This window comes from Pteronotus mesoamericanus, unplaced genomic scaffold, assembly GCF_021234165.1.
Source record: "Pteronotus mesoamericanus isolate MK-2021 breed Mesoamerican mustached bat unplaced genomic scaffold, CSHL_Meso_final contig_20, whole genome shotgun sequence".
NCBI classification, from domain to species: Eukaryota; Metazoa; Chordata; class Mammalia; order Chiroptera; family Mormoopidae; genus Pteronotus; species Pteronotus mesoamericanus.
The window spans coordinates 30,473,986-30,487,627 of record NW_026555085.1 but is presented as its reverse complement, the minus strand read 5'-3'; the positions used below and the strand labels follow the sequence as shown (position 1 = coordinate 30,487,627).

Sequence of the window (13,642 nt, the reverse complement as noted above, 5' to 3'; positions counted from 1 at the left end):
GAACTTCCTTGTAGTCTGCTCAAGGCTCCAGTAGCTGGGATTGCCAGAAGATGGAAGGAAACAAGTTTGGAGAGGAAAGTGACCCCAAGATTGGATGATCCAAACTGGCACGTGCTCTGGGGATTTTGCATTCTGCCTTATGGGTCCAGAGAGAGCCACCTGTGGTACCACTTGATAGACCACGGCTGCCATTCTGCTATAAGCCACTTGGGAACTGCACCATTTGGGCTCCAGGAAACTTAGCAGGCCATGCCCACCATACCAGACAGGTTTCCTGCACAACTGGGATTTAATGGGAACAGCTCTGATTCTGGAGGCCACTAACTGGGGTCTGAGGGAGAATATCTAAGTGCACAAATGAGATTCAATGGGGACTGATCAAGCTTTGGAAGCCATGAACCTGCATCCAATGGGGCATTCTGGAATCCACAAGCAATGGTCTGCATGAAAATTGTCTGAGTTCTGGTGGGACACTGAGGGAAACAGGTCTGGGAAGGAGACAGATTCTAGGATTAGGTGAGAATAACACAAATTTTGGGTGGCCCCTGTTTGGGGGCCTCTGTTTGGCACTCTGCCCCCACATGGGCCCTCAGGAAGGCCACATGGCTAGGATTGGGTGAGAACTGTCCATGCTCTGAGGGGCCATGGTGTGGGGGCCACAATTTGCAATACCAATTGGCAAAAAATGGGACCCTAAAACCTGTTTGTAAAATAAAGTTGTAGGGTCAATTTTTGCTCATATGTTCCCAGTTTGTCCACATTCTTCTAATCATAGTTTGGGCCATTAGGGACAGTTCTATGCTGCTACTGGAGTGAACCCATGGAACACAATTTTAGTGGACTGGGCTAGGTACAACCATTAACCAATGTCTGAGAAGAAATTGGTTTTCTATTGTAACATGGTTTGGCCTATGTGTGTTTTGGGCTATGGGGAAAAATGGCCCATAAACGGTTCCCTAAATTGCTATACCATCATGAAGCTGGAAGTACATTGACAACGGTTAGAGAAGTGGGAGAAAATCCCATATGCCCAGGCATTCAGGTCATTTCACAATAGAATCTTTGCATGACCTGTGCTTCAGAAATTTACAAAAGAAGTTTACAAATCTAAGGACTTTTAGCTGCTTGATACAGAATTAGAGTATGGTCTTTACATTGTTGAAAGGAAAGAATTGAAAATGAGTTATGGCTATTTTTGAATTAATAGGAAAGTCTGTGAAAGTTCTAAAAAGGTACATAGAAAGTTTACAAAAGCCTCAGAGGTTTGTGAAGGTTGTAAAAGGTGTAAAATGTGAAACTTTTAAACTTAAAAAACCTCAGTTCATAGTTACAATTATTCTTTGCTCACTTTCTTATCTTCTGAGAACTTGGTTTGAACTGTGCTGTTTAATGTGCACCAAAAATCTTCTGTCTCTGCCATTTGGGGCTTTGTGCCATTTGGAGCCAGTTGGTGTTTTGGTTAACGAGAAATCATGTCTTTGTCATTTGGGGCATTGTGTCATGTGGTTCCGGTTGGTGTATTGGCTGGTGTGAGAGCATGCCTCTGCTGTATGGGGCTTTGTGCCATTGGACCTGATAAAGGTCATTTGGGATACTGGTTGGCACACCTATTGGTGTGAGACAAGATTCCAAGACTGGTTCTAGTTGCGCCCTGCCGCTTTCTGAAACTTTGTCGTTACTCTAAATTTTGTTTTTGTATCTATTTTGAAAGCAAATTAAAAGTTATGAGTTAAAAATTCACATTAAGTTGGGAAAAATTGTATGGCTTTAGAAATAAAAGGCATAGGCATAAAAATACAAGTTTAGTAAATATGTGAAAGGTAAAGATTTTTCCTTTTTTGCCTTGTATTTTCCTCCCTATCTGATGCCTCCAGAATTTGGCATTCTTAATTGGTGAGTGATGGCATAAACTTTCTTTGCATAAAACCAATAAGACCAGTTTCTAATTGTGGTTTATTAACCAAGACTGTGACTGGAATGTTATGCGTAAAGGAGGCAAACCTGGACTCTGGTTATAATCAGAAAGCCTTGAGAAACTAAACTGACTTTTGAAGCTAACAAAAGCCCCCTGGAGAAATGGCCTGATATCTTATTTGGTCATATGGTTCATGACAATGTTTCCAGATAAAAGAACAAATGTTGCTTTCCTGAAAGATGACAAGGGAGCAAACTTAAAGCATTTTGGGCATCTTGAGGACTTCAGGAATGCAGGTACTATAGGCAAAGCCGGATAACAGTGGGCTTGACGTCTGCCCCCTCAAAGGCTAACTGAACTGCAGTCTAAATTTCCTTGTAAAAATTCCAGTAAAATAGATTTTAAAAGTTTATATAATTAATTGCTGTTCTTGTGTTTATGCAAATAAGCAGACAAAATCAAAAGCTGTCAGTCCCTTTGATTACAATTAAGGTAATCTTAAAGAAAAAAACATGTTTCAAAAAAATCACAATACTCAATTGTGGATATTGGACTCTAGTGCATCTAACTGTCTTCAAAGTTTTATTTTCACTTGGAAATTGAACTAATTTCTATATTTTCTATACAAATTTTATCTCAGCACCTAATGACATCACTAAAAATGTTCAATTTATAGGCCAGAAGAGTTTGTCAAGTTGTCACTATTTAATATCATTCAGCTAAGGCCTTATAACTGGATGTCTTCTCAAAAGAGAATCTTGTAAACTCAGAGACTGAATTACATGTAAATTAACATTTATGTTCTTTCTTCTATTTTCATAATATATATACCTATGACTTCACTACCTGAATACTTGTTTACACCATAGAGGCCTCTAGCTTTAGAATCCCATCTATATTGCTGCCTCTTGAGACTCAACAGTTTGACTGGACTAGGTGGCTGAGTTAATAAAGTATGAGGCAGTCTATCCGCATCACTAAAAAGTACTTTCCTTTTCTGCCTTAATGGTACAGACCTAAAAAGCACACAATTCTTAAGAGGGAGAGAACCTTAGAATGTTTCCCTAAGCCTATTTTAAGTTAAATATAGTAGACAAAAGGGCTTTGGAGAGTATGGTGCTCCTTAAACACCTTTCTAGAAGGAAGCCCCTCCTTTCTTAATCAAGACAGTATACAATTATTCGTGCCTTTCTGTGGTTCTGACTATGCCTTCTAACCTCCTTGCCAAATTTGTCACTTATAAAATACAAGGATGCCAACTTGTCCAGCAATGCCATCCTTTGGACAATGTGCACTTTGCTTCCCAGAGACAGCCAATTGACCTCGGCTTTACAAAATTCTTCTCCCTCACATAAAGGCTTCCCTCCGTTCCAGATCCCCTGCATTTTTGTTCTCTGGACCCATGGATAGGTAGGACTATAGCCCTGGCAAAATAAAAAACAGTTACCAAAAAAAAAAAAAAAATAAGACCTTTGCCCACTTGCTTTTGTAAAATTTCAAAGGTCCAAAAGTGTTAAAGGGAGCAAACTGATACCAGTGCCTTCCTGGGTCCCCAGAGTGTGGGAACAGTCCCAGAAAATGCCAAAGGCAACATGACTGAAGCCACAGCATGGCATGTAATAGATTTTCCTGCCACTATGTAATGAATAAACAAACTAGCATGGCAGCATCAGGTTGCCCCAACAACAGAACTAGCCAGTGCATAATGACAGACAGAGGCTTTGCACAGATTTTGCACAGGCTGGCAAAGGTAATAGATGGAGGGGGAAAAAAAACCTCCTACTCCCTTCTAGAACATGGCAGTACAAGGTAGGGGTACATACCTGTCAGTCTAGCCTGGTGAAAGGATGGATTGACAAGGGAACTTGGATGATTTCAGAGCACATGGAATTTTGGGCTCAGAGATTAAAACAAAGCGAGAGCAGAAACGAAGCCCCTTTCCTCCCCTCATGTGCCCGGCCCCTGGTTGGCTTGCACCTAGGCTGAGTCTCGTGTGCTGGGCCTTGCCCCGTGGACATGTGCTTGGGTGGCAGCCTGTGGGACGTTGAAGCTCCATGCCACATGGACAGCCCCAGACTGTGCCCCTTCTCTCCCCTGAGTTCAGCACATGGATGCATGGGCCAGAATGCTCACTGGCTCAGGGGGCATGAACAGGCTTGGGCATGGGCCCCATAGATGTTGCCCCGACATGACTGGCTACAGCAGCTGGCAGCAACCCTGGACCCCTGGAGAGTGAAACAGCTATGGCGTGACAATGCAGGGTTGGTCCCACATGCACACATTCCGAGGGGAAAAGCCTGAAACTAAAGAGCAGTCTGCTTAACAACATTATACTCCAAAGGACAAATAAGAAGATGGGAAATTTCTAGGCTTGGTTTTTGATTTCAATCTTCTAGGAAACAAATGTTCTTGTTTTTCTATGTTTTGTCAGAGAGGAGCCCAGAGCCAGAGATCCATTTGCTCCCCAGATTATGCAACCTCTTAATAAGATTTTTTTTCCTTCCCCACTGACCTTTGTTTTATGCCTGTGTCATGGACAGGTATCTGAATCCCACTTCTGTTCAGTAACATCTCCTCATGAAGAATATTACTTATCTGGGAATTTTTTCTCTGTTTTATTTCTTAATTGATGAAATACCTGAAATTTCTTATCCACTTAAGGTTCTTCTTCTGGTTTTTAGCACTTCTTCAACTGGATATTCCATTTGGTTGTTTTCAGTTGCCAGAACCACCCGAGGCCCATTCTCCAGGGACCACAGCTTTCTCTCACAACTCATGAATTTTATTCAGAAGTGCTCTGATTTACCTGTTTATAATACACTACTAATTCTCATTATTCTAGCTCCTAACTTTTGTTTCTCCTCTGTTTGCTGCCTTGCCTTTATATTTCAGGTCACAATCTTTTGTTATTGTCATCTCAACCCTGATTGAAATTCTTTCTGTAGTTTCCTTATGTAAAATGGTACTGATTACCTTTGGCCACAGAGTCTTGTTGCCACCATTTATGGCTGATATTTTGTTTAAGTTAATTTCTGTCCTGCAAGCTGGAACTGTTCAGTGGTGTTGATTGTACCATTCTAGAGAGGCATGTACCTTGTAAATATAATTAATTAGCCTTTATTCAGCAAAATTCTGAGACATGGTATTTGCCAAAATAGTATTTATTCAGGTGCACTCATTTTATGGCAAGGTTGGGAAATATCTTGTTTACACTATTTTCATAAGTGCTTGCTACACTCAGTAAATCTTTATGCCTTTATTTGATTTTTATTGGTTTTTAGATGCCAGTATATAATTACAAACTCTGGTTCTAATATTGAAAGTCATTCCTAATCTTACCTGGAAGTCAAGAGTCACTGAGCATTTCAATTTCACTAGAAAAGTAAAAGCTCAAAAAAAAAAAAAAAAAAGACTGCAAGTGAGGAGATATTATCACACACACACACAAACACACTACCTCACAAGAATAATATTGTTATTTACTTATTGATGGATTCTAGAGTACCTGAGGGACAGCAGAAACTTAAAAAGGGAAATTTTGTTTAGGAATTGATTAAATAAATGTTTGATTTGTGAAATGAAGGAAAATATCCTTACCAAAGGATGTGTAATGTAAATGGGAAAAAGAACTAAAAAGAAAACTCCTGCTACTCAATATACTATGAATTAAATTGAACTTAGTGTATTGATGTATATTTAGAAATAGATAAAATTAACCTATTTTTCTATGATATCTATCATGTAGTTTGAAATATGTGCCATTTTTAAGCATTTAAAAATTACAATAAAATTAAATAGAGATTGCCAGTAATTAAAGTCAGCTAGAACTCAGTATGTATTAGAATTCAAGGATTATTAACCTTTATCCCATAATTTTATTTCCTTTCCAAGTACTTCCCATATACTCTCTAGTAATCAATACTCTTTATTATGTATTCTTGCCTTGATTTTCTTCTCTCTTTTTGTGGTGTGCTCCCAATCACAAGGAAAGGGGTGAATGTACCCTAAGAATTTGCAAATTTCCAAGAGGTGGTCCTTAATTACAATTGCTTGCCCATCCATGAAATGGTAAAATTATTTTGTTTTTGGTAGTATAAAAACTGGAATGGCATATTCAATTGTACACATATGATTTTATTTTATTTTATTTATTTTTACATGTATTTAATTGACTATGCTCTTACAATTGTCCCAAATTTCCCCCTTTGGCCCCTACCACCCAGGACCCCCATTCCCTCCAGCAATCCCCTCCACCTTAGTTCATGTCCATTGGTCATGCATATAAGTTCTTTGGCTTCTCCATTTCCTACACTATTCTTAACCTACTCCTGTCTATTTTGTACCTACTAATTATGCTTCTTAATCCCTCCATATTTTCCTCCATTGTCCTCCTTCCCCTTCCTAGCTGATAACCCTCCAAATGATTTCTATATCTATGATTCTGTTCCTATTCTGGTTGTTTGCTTAGCTTGTTTAAAACTCCTTATTTGATAGTTGTCAACTTGTCATTTTAATATTCAATGTTTTGATCATTTTCTTTTTGTTAAATAAGTCCCTTTAACATTTCATGTAATAATGGCTTGGAGATGATGAACTCTTTAATTTTACCTTGTCTGGGAAGCACTTGATCTGTCCTTCCATTCTAAATATTAGCTTTGCTGGATAGAGTAATCTAGGTTGTAGATCCTGGTTTTTCATCACTTTGAATATCTCTTGCCAGGCCCTTCTAGCCGGCAAAGTTTCTTTTTTATTTGTAATGAAGATTGATTTTACTTATTTATTTTCTTAAATGTCAAAATCCATTATAAAATATTAAAAATTTAAATCCAATATAAAGTTTCAGCAATTAAACATGACACCAGCACAGAAATAATCAAGTAGATCAATGAAATAAAATGAACATTCTAGAAAGAAATGTATATATCTGTCTAACAATGTAATATATGATTAAATTGATATTTCAAATCAATGGGGAAAATAGGCTTATGCAACAAATAAGGTGCATGGGTCATTATTGCTTGAAGTAAAACAAATATAGAGCCCTATTCAACACATTATACAAAAAATATTCAGGTGAATTAAAAATCAATATGCAAAATCTCAGGAGATTTAGGAAAAAATACAAAATGATATTTTTCTTACCCTGAAGTAACACATTGAAACCCAGAAGCTATAAAGTAAAATATTAATAATATGGCTACATTAAACATTTAAGACTATACAGTAATGTACATATAAAAAAAGTTAAAGGGCAAGTAATAGAATAGGAAAGTATTTGAAACACATCTAAAAAAGGGTTAGTAGTGTTTTGTTGTGTTTTCTGGGGCAAAAATTTTACAAACATTTAATCAAAGAATGGCTAAAGAATACCAAACAGTCATTTAAAGCTTTTTAAAAAAATAATAGAAATAGGCAAGAAATCTACAAAAACAGGTTTAATTTCAACAAATATTAAGTAACCCATCATTGTCACAATCAGATTAATAAATATTAAAAAGTATTGGTAATGTCAAGTATTGGTGACTGTGAAAGGAACTGGGTATTCAGAGACTCTTTCTTCATCTTCTTAATTCAGTCCCTTTAGCATATTTGCAGTGCTGGCTTGGTGGAGGTGTACTCTTTCAGCTTTCTTTTGTCTGGGAAACTTCTTATTTCACCTTCCATTTTAATTGAGAGCCTTGCTGGGTAGAGCAGTCTTGGTTGCAGGCCTTTGCTTTTCATGACTTGGAATATTTCTTGCCATTCCCTTCTGGCTTGTAGTGTTTCTGTTGAGAAGTCAGCTCCTAACTGTATTGGGTCTCCCTTGTATCTTACTACTTGTTTCTCCTATGCTGCCTTTAGGATCCTCTCTTTGTCTGATATTTGCCATTTTAATGGTGATGTGTCTTGGAGTGGCCTCATTGGGTTCCTCTTGAATGGGGATCTCTGTGGTTCATGGACTTGTGTGATTTTTTTCCCCTCAAATTAGGGAAGTTTTCCATCATTACTTCTTCCTCATCCTCTTCTCCTTCTGGTATCCCTATTATATGGATATTACTACATATCAGGTTGTCCTGCATTTCCCTCAATGCCTCTTCATTCTTTTTGAGGGTTTTTTTTTTTTCATTTTCTTTTTTTTTCTGGGAGCTTTGTCCTACCTTATACTCCAGCTCACTGATTTGATCCTCTGCTTCATCTGCCTGCTTTTGATTCCTTCTACTGTGTTCTTCAATTCAGAAATTGTATTCATTTCCTCTCCTCTCTTATTGATAGTTTCTATGTCCTTTTTCATGCTGATATACTTTGCAGTAAGTTCCTTGTAGTTTCCCTGTAGTTTTTTGTAGTTCTCTCTGAGCTCACTGAGCTCATTGAGCCTCCTTAGAACCATTGTTTGGAACTCAATATCTGATAGTTTACTTGCCTCTATTTCTTTTAGTTCTCTTTCTGGGGATTCCTCCTTTCCCTTTGATGGGGGGGGGGGGTTTCTTTGTCTTCCCATTATTTTTGAGGCTCTTCTCCTTTGCTTCTGCTTCTTAAATTGATATGTCTTGATTTCCTGACTTTGTGGTGTGAACTTCAATGGTGGGACACCGCTGTTTTTTCTTTCTGGATCCACTGCTGATGATGTCAGATGTTGACCCCATCTGATTTTAGGCAGTCTGTTTGAGACTTCCAGGAATCTACTGTCTGTGGCTGTCTCCTTCTGTTAATCTATTCACTCTGCACTCAGCAGTCAGGCTTAGGCACCATAGGGCAGGGCAGAGTCCCCCCTGGGGGTGGGGTAATGGGTCCTCTCATGCTGTTGCCACTCAGGGGAGTGGTCTGCTTGAGCCAGATGGCTGCTGCAGAACGGGGAATGAGTCAGCCTCAAGATCCCGCCAGCTACTCTATCAGTTCTCTCCCCAAAGCCTCCCTCCCCAGTCTCTCCTCAGGCATCTCCAGCCTCCTTTGCCTCCGCCTTTGCCAGAAACCAGGGTAAGTGGCTGCAAATAGAAATTTATGCTTTGGCCCTTTAAAAGATTCTTTGCACCTCCAGCCACCTGCTTCTAGCAGAGAGCAAACCTGATGCCTTTTGTGGCTTGTTGTTTTCTGTGTAGTTTTGGGGCTCTGCTGCTTTAGTCTGGAGATCCTTGGTTATGGTCTAGACCCCGCTCTTTACAGGGGGGTCCAACTGGCTATTTCAATATACTTCTGGTGCTGCTGCCCATGGGTGCCCCACCTGCCTTCTCAAGTCTCTACTGCACTCCTTACCAGTTAGGCTGTGCTAAACTGATCCTTCTGTCTGTTTGAGGGTATAAGGCTCCTATCTTACTATTGCTCCATTGTTTTTCCAGGCGATTTCTCTACAACTTAGTTGTAATTCCAGATTGCTGAAGGGAGGAGGTCAGTGTGTCTTCCACTCACTCCTCCACCATCTTGATTCTTGTACACATACGATTTTAATCCTTTCACAATGTTCCTCAATTGTCTTCAAGGACAATTCTATTTTTTCCTCCAGAAGTGATGGCTTCAGGTAAAGAAAACCTTCATTAGGCACAAAAAAATCTCTTTGAAGTATTCTGGACTGGTTTCAAAATCTGCTGTGTCACTTTTTTGTGATATAGTGACAACAACATTTCATAATTTAATATTTATTCTAAGGGAAAAGGTAATCTTCAAAGCTAAATAAACAATCATATTGTTAGCAGTGAAACAGCATCAGACGTTAGACCTTGGTTCTTAATGTTGGCTAAGAAAGAATTAAGAGCTAAAACTCAAATACAAGAGAAAGTTTACTTAGAATGTCACAGAAGTAGAAGTGAGCTACCTGGGCTGCATGGACTCAGGAAATGCATTGTAGAGGCAAAAGAAGGGACCTTGGAGCTTAGGAGAAAGAATTACAAATAAAACAGGCCCAGAGGAAGGAGAAGGGGAAAAGTGAAATGCTAAAGAGAGAGAGAGAGAAGCATGCTGGGTCCTTCACCTTAAAGATGTTTATTTGGATGTCTTAGAGGAGGATCTTAATAGAATATTCATGAACTTCCCAGGTTTGTCTCCTTAGAGTCATAATCTCCAATGATTGTTCATCTCTAGGTCAGGAGATCATTAGTCATTGCAGATGGCTCTGATGACATCCATGGCATCGTTTCATGGTTTTTTGTTTTTGTATTTTCCCCATGCCTTGAGCTCAAACACAGCTGAGACCTAAATGTTATCCTTAGTTTGACCAAACCTCTGTCTCTGTTGTCAACTGACCCCAGGCTTTGTTTCTAAGATTATCTGATGCAGATCAGAAACAGTGTACTGAGGGCTTAATGTTTGAAAGACTGGTCGTGCAAGGGAGCCATAGAGGCTATTCTCTGGCTCCCCTGTTCCTCTTCTAAGGGGGTCTATCACATGCATAAGGACACGTCAGAGGAAAGGTCAGGGGAATATCCAAACCAGATATGACTAATGATATGAAAGGTTGGGGGATTAAACCACACGACCAGCAATATGTTAAGAGAGGAAAGAGCCTCTCGGAGGCAAGGCCCCACCCTGCAATACTTGTGTTTCCGTTTTCTTCATTGCTAGACACCTGGGGCTTTCTGACTTGGTGAAATCCTGTGCCTGGCCTTCCATTCCTTCTCTGGTCATACCTGTCTAACTGCCTACTACAATATCATTAATTTGTCAAAATTTAGGAAATAAAAAAAATCTATATGCTTCATGTCCTTTTAAAAATGTGGGATGGGGAAACAAATAAAGAAGATGGTTATATTAATCAAACCTAGTTTATAAAATCAATAACATATAAAAAGGCTTTTCTCAAGCTAGAAAATATTTATGTTGTTACTTTTCACTTTTCAAATATATCTTATTAAATAAATAAAATTGTCTATTTTATATTTAAGAAGAGTTTTTACATTTAAAATTTGGGGAATTATACTTTGTAAAAATTTATGCAATCATTCTTGCTGAGGGGGCAAGAAATGGAATACTGTTTAATTCGAATATGTTGATGCAATAACCTACTAGGCTTATTTCCTCTGAAATGCAAGACTTATTATAAGTCATTGGGCTTGAGGTAGGTAGGTAAATAAGTCTGATAATGTAAAGATAAAATGCATTTTTAAGTTTTATCTATTTTAAGTACTTTTCTCATATCTGTGGTAAATTGAGCAAGTGAGAAAATACCTAAATAATTACTATTTACAAATGTAATTTATGGTCTGTGCTTGTTACTCTGAGATCTACCAAGAAACAAGGGGTTGATTCATTGTTAAGGCATTAATGATATTGACAGGAAAAAAAATGTATAGGGGAAAATTTGAATTATTGGACGATTCATGGGGATTTTTGTTCAAATAATGGGGATTTTTGTCATATGAAACATACAAATAGAATTCTTATGAAAGAGGATGCATTTTAAAGACTGGTCAGAACTCATGTTCCACCCATCAATTTGAATTAAAGCTAACCAGTTCTTATTAATAAAGTTTCATCTTGAATCATGTCCCCTTAATAGGTCTTCCTAACTACAAATTGTCCACAATAATATCTTTTTTACTTCTAAATCCCTAAATCACTTAGTACTAAATTATATACATGTGTAACATATATAGTTACATATAATATTTTCTATTATTCATGTTTTTATGATGCATTCAGTTTTAATTTAATTGCATCTTCTCACAGTAGAGACCTTTAATAGTACACTCTTATTTGCCCATCACTGATATGTACTAGGCACTCAGTAAATGTTTGTTGATTAAACACAATATACTTGGAATGTAATGTAGTTGTCGTATGTGCCCTCTTCAAAGACGCTTTAAGAAGCAGTCTTATGTACCACATGAACTCTCAAACACAGATGCTTAATCATCTTGAAATTCTATCTCTTGACTCTTGAAATTCTATCTCTTGAGAATAGAAACTAATCAACACAGAGAGGCTGATCATCAGTAGTGAGCGCTGGATTGACCTGATAAGTCATAATGAAGAACTGAAGATTGCCCACATTTAGCCAAAGTTAAATATCTACATAAAAGGAGTAGTTGAGAGAAATAAGAGGAAATATATGAAAGACCAGGGAGCCCCAGAGAAATGCTTTGTCTCAGGTACTGGAGGCTTTTTAGAGAACAGTTTCTGTTTGCAAAAATTAGCCTGTGTTTCCTTTTCTGCCTGAGGAAGTGAAAGATAGATCAGAATATGTTATGTTAATTTGAAGGATTTTTTTCCTTTCAAGGGATTTTGATGAGTGGATCTTAAATATGAGAATCAATATATGAGAGTCATTGCTGAAATATATAAAAATTAATGTGATTTCCTACATCTCATTACTTAATTCACCAGAGCAGATAAATAAGTTAGGGCAGCTTCTTTTCTTGGTGGAAAAAAAAATATATATATATACACATGTATATATATGCGGGGGTATGTATATATATAAATTTAAAATAGACATATTAAAACCTCTTTTTGTTTACCTATTTTAGATTGATAAATGTCATTTTTAACTAAATTTATATATACCAAATTAAATTGCAAAAATTATTTCAATAAATAAAAATTACATTAAATGAACAGAATCACACACCTTGCTAAATTGTCATTGGTTGTCTTCTACTTATAGCTGAACAACCATATCATCCCATATGCTTTAAATAGCTTTTGAAATACAGCTTGAACTCTGAATATTCCAAATTAAAAGCATAAGATTCATTAGCGTTCTAAGTGGGGTTTTTTGTGTGTGAAAGAATGCATTTATTTTATTTGCCTTGACAGTTTTTTTTACAACTGCTCAATCAATCTGTGAACCAGTTTGACATCAAAACAAGATATTACTGATTCAGTAGCATTTAGATGACAAATATGTTGTTTAATAAAAGTCATAAGATGAATTGCTTATAAAAAAAGTTATGATGTTGTTAACACAATTCCAGAATAAGTATCTGAGTATGTCAAATTTAGTTTAAGCTGAAAGTACTATTTCCAACATTTATGTTTAAGGTAATGTTCAGTTTATTAAACTCACCACTGGCAAGAATATGTCAAGAAGAGTCATTTAAAGTGATAAAATTTTCAATTTAATTCTGAAAATATTTATTGGGCAATTACAATGTGCTATATTAGACTCAGTTAAGAAGACAAAATGAAAAATACAAGGTTTCTGTCCTATATTCTCTAAAAAATATGTAAGCAAGTATAGAAGTTTGTAGTTGTTATCTTTAGAATTAGGTACAGACATATTTCTGAATTGCTATTATAGTTTTCAAGGTATCAGCCATAATTTTCAGAACTGTGATTATCTATTGCTTCTCCCAAAAAGCAGATCATAGAAACTGATTCAGTAGGCTAATTCTTGTTGTTGTTAAAAGGATCAAATTCAAGAGCAAGTTGTGATAAAAAAAGAAAAAAAAAACCCTAAGAACCAGGGATTCTTACTTGAATTTTTATATCCTCCATATCGTATTTTCCTTTTTGTAAATTACTGGTATGAGAAATGGAAAGCCACACTGTCTTAGCAATATGGAGAGTGTTAATAAAAATGTTACTTAAGAGTTAATAGGAGAGTGTCAGTTTAGCAAGTGAAAACTTTTGAAGAGAGAAAAAGTGGGATGGGGCTATTTTCAATAAAAAAGAAAAAAATAATAGAAAAGTAGCAGAAATCCTGTACAAAATAAGGACATCCTTTTGTCTTTCTGTTCTAAAAATATGTATGAGGTGAAGACGTTGAAATTCTTTAATTTTTAAAACAGCCTTTATTTCTACTGTTGAGTATTAGCT

General features: G+C 37.0%; 1 pseudogene; it reads right to left on the bottom strand.

Moving 5' to 3' along the window:
- The window catches only part of LOC129066853 (ubiquitin-conjugating enzyme E2 W-like), a 172,214-nt pseudogene that overhangs the window by 101,380 nt on the left and 57,192 nt on the right, over positions 1-13,642 (bottom strand).